The following is a 2,500-nucleotide window of genomic DNA, read 5'->3' on the forward strand; positions in this document are numbered from 1 at the left end:
GTTGTCAACTTATTTCGTACGGCCATACCAGCCTGGCAACGCCCGATCTCGTCTGATCTCGGAAGCTAAGCAGGGTCGGGCCTGGTTAGTACTTGGATGGGAGACCGCCTGGGAATACCAGGTGCTGTATGCTCTTTTGCTCATTCACTTAGAAACTGACATCTTGCAATATGCACAAGTAGTCCTTCATGAAAGGGGCTGGAAGCTGTTTTCATTTTGACACGAGAGATAGAGAGAGAGAGACTACCTTGCATTGTCAATTGCTAAATCTGTATATGGATAAGTAGCCTATGGTTGTCAACTTATTTCGTACGGCCATACCAGCCTGGCAACGCCCGATCTCGTCTGATCTCGGAAGCTAAGCAGGGTCGGGCCTGGTTAGTACTTGGATGGGAGACCGCCTGGGAATACCAGGTGCTGTATGCTCTTTTGCTCATTCACTTAGAAACTGACATCTTGCAATATGCACAAGTAGTCCTTCATGAAAGGGGCTGGAAGCTGTTTTCATTTTGACACGAGAGATAGAGAGAGAGAGACTACCTTGCATTGTCAATTGCTAAATCTGTATATGGATAAGTAGCCTATGGTTGTCAACTTATTTCGTACGGCCATACCAGCCTGGCAACGCCCGATCTCGTCTGATCTCGGAAGCTAAGCAGGGTCGGGCCTGGTTAGTACTTGGATGGGAGACCGCCTGGGAATACCAGGTGCTGTATGCTCTTTTGCTCATTCACTTAGAAACTGACATCTTGCAATATGCACAAGTAGTCCTTCATGAAAGGGGCTGGAAACTGTTTTCATTTTGACACGAGAGAGAGAGAGAGAGAGAGAGAGAGAGAGAGAGAGAGAGACCACCTTGCATTGTCAATTGCTAAATCTGTATATGGATAAGTAGCCTATGGTTGTCAACTTATTTCGTACGGCCATACCAGCCTGGCAACGCCCGATCTCGTCTGATCTCGGAAGCTAAGCAGGGTCGGGCCTGGTTAGTACTTGGATGGGAGACCGCCTGGGAATACCAGGTGCTGTATGCTCATTCACTTAGAAACTGAAATCTTGCAATATGCACAAGTAGTCCTTCATGAAAGGGGCTGGAAGCTGTTTTCATTTTGACACGAGAGAGAGAGAGAGAGAGAGAGAGAGACTACCTTGCATTGTCAATTGCTAAATCTGTATATGGATAAGTAGCCTATGGTTGTCAACTTGTTTCGTACGGCCATACCAGCCTGGCAACGCCCGATCTCGTCTGATCTCGGAAGCTAAGCAGGGTCGGGCCTGGTTAGTACTTGGATGGGAGACCGCCTGGGAATACCAGGTGCTGTATGCTCTTTTGCTCATTCACTTAGAAACTGAAATCTTGCAATATGCACAAGTAGTCCTTCATGAAAGGGGCTGGAAGCTGTTTTCATTTTGACACGAGAGAGAGAGAGAGAGAGAGAGACCACCTTGCATTGTCAATTGCTAAATCTGTATATGGATAAGTAGCCTATGGTTGTCAACTTATTTCGTACAGCCATACCAGCCTGGCAACGCCCGATCTCGTCTGATCTCGGAAGCTAAGCAGGGTCGGGCCTGGTTAGTACTTGGATGGGAGACCGCCTGGGAATACCAGGTGCTGTATGCTCTTTTGCTCATTCACTTAGAAACTGACATCTTGCAATATGCACAAGTAGTCCTTCATGAAAGGGGCTGGAAGCTGTTTTCATTTTGACACGAGAGATAGAGAGAGAGAGACTACCTTGCATTGTCAATTGCTAAATCTGTATATGGATAAGTAGCCCATGGTTGTCAACTTATTTCGTACGGCCATACCAGCCTGGCAACGCCCGATCTCGTCTGATCTCGGAAGCTAAGCAGGGTCGGGCCTGGTTAGTACTTGGATGGGAGACCGCCTGGGAATACCAGGTGCTGTATGCTCTTTTGCTCATTCACTTAGAAACTGACATCTTGCAATATGCACAAGTAGTCCTTCATGAAAGGGGCTGGAAACTGTTTTCATTTTGACACGAGAGAGAGAGAGAGAGAGAGAGAGAGAGACCACCTTGCATTGTCAATTGCTAAATCTGTATATGGATAAGTAGCCTATGGTTGTCAACTTATTTCGTACGGCCATACCAGCCTGGCAACGCCCGATCTCGTCTGATCTCGGAAGCTAAGCAGGGTCGGGCCTGGTTAGTACTTGGATGGGAGACCGCCTGGGAATACCAGGTGCTGTATGCTCATTCACTTAGAAACTGAAATCTTGCAATATGCACAAGTAGTCCTTCATGAAAGGGGCTGGAAGCTGTTTTCATTTTGACACGAGAGGGAGAGAGAGAGAGAGAGAGACCACCTTGCATTGTCAATTGCTAAATCTGTATATGGATAAGTAGCCTATGGTTGTCAACTTATTTCGTACGGCCATACCAGCCTGGCAACGCCCGATCTCGTCTGATCTCGGAAGCTAAGCAGGGTTGGGCCTGGTTAGTACTTGGATGGGAGACCGCCTGGGAATACCAGG

At 47.6% G+C, this 2,500-nt stretch overlaps 9 non-coding genes across 9 annotated transcripts in view; all 9 read left to right on the plus strand.

The window, feature by feature from the left end:
- The first annotated feature begins 14 nt into the window (after positions 1–14).
- LOC146232172 (5S ribosomal RNA) lies at positions 15–133 on the plus strand. The gene has a single exon (XR_014744557.1). It is a non-coding gene; the product is annotated as a 5S ribosomal RNA (ribosomal RNA).
- A 174-nt stretch (positions 134–307) lies between these two features.
- Positions 308–426, plus strand: LOC146232173 (5S ribosomal RNA). The gene has a single exon (XR_014744559.1). It is a non-coding gene; the product is annotated as a 5S ribosomal RNA (ribosomal RNA).
- A 174-nt stretch (positions 427–600) lies between these two features.
- Positions 601–719, plus strand: LOC146232174 (5S ribosomal RNA). The gene has a single exon (XR_014744560.1). It is a non-coding gene; the product is annotated as a 5S ribosomal RNA (ribosomal RNA).
- A 196-nt stretch (positions 720–915) lies between these two features.
- LOC146232175 (5S ribosomal RNA) lies at positions 916–1,034 on the plus strand. The gene has a single exon (XR_014744561.1). It is a non-coding gene; the product is annotated as a 5S ribosomal RNA (ribosomal RNA).
- Positions 1,035–1,208: 174 nt separating this feature from the next.
- On the plus strand, positions 1,209–1,327 carry LOC146232176 (5S ribosomal RNA). The gene has a single exon (XR_014744562.1). It is a non-coding gene; the product is annotated as a 5S ribosomal RNA (ribosomal RNA).
- A 178-nt stretch (positions 1,328–1,505) lies between these two features.
- Positions 1,506–1,624, plus strand: LOC146232177 (5S ribosomal RNA). Its single transcript, XR_014744714.1, has one exon. It is a non-coding gene; the product is annotated as a 5S ribosomal RNA (ribosomal RNA).
- A 174-nt stretch (positions 1,625–1,798) lies between these two features.
- On the plus strand, positions 1,799–1,917 carry LOC146232178 (5S ribosomal RNA). The gene has a single exon (XR_014744563.1). It is a non-coding gene; the product is annotated as a 5S ribosomal RNA (ribosomal RNA).
- A 184-nt stretch (positions 1,918–2,101) lies between these two features.
- On the plus strand, positions 2,102–2,220 carry LOC146232179 (5S ribosomal RNA). The gene has a single exon (XR_014744565.1). It is a non-coding gene; the product is annotated as a 5S ribosomal RNA (ribosomal RNA).
- Positions 2,221–2,392: 172 nt separating this feature from the next.
- Positions 2,393–2,500, plus strand: part of LOC146232180 (5S ribosomal RNA) — a 119-nt gene continuing 11 nt past the window's right edge. The window contains exon 1 of the ribosomal RNA XR_014744502.1: positions 2,393–2,500. This exon is cut by the window's right edge and continues 11 nt beyond it. This is a non-coding gene — a ribosomal RNA (5S ribosomal RNA).

Source organism: Hypomesus nipponensis, chromosome 24 (assembly GCF_054491055.1).
Source record: "Hypomesus nipponensis isolate SF chromosome 24, ASM5449105v1, whole genome shotgun sequence".
Taxonomy (NCBI): domain Eukaryota; kingdom Metazoa; phylum Chordata; class Actinopteri; order Osmeriformes; family Osmeridae; genus Hypomesus; species Hypomesus nipponensis.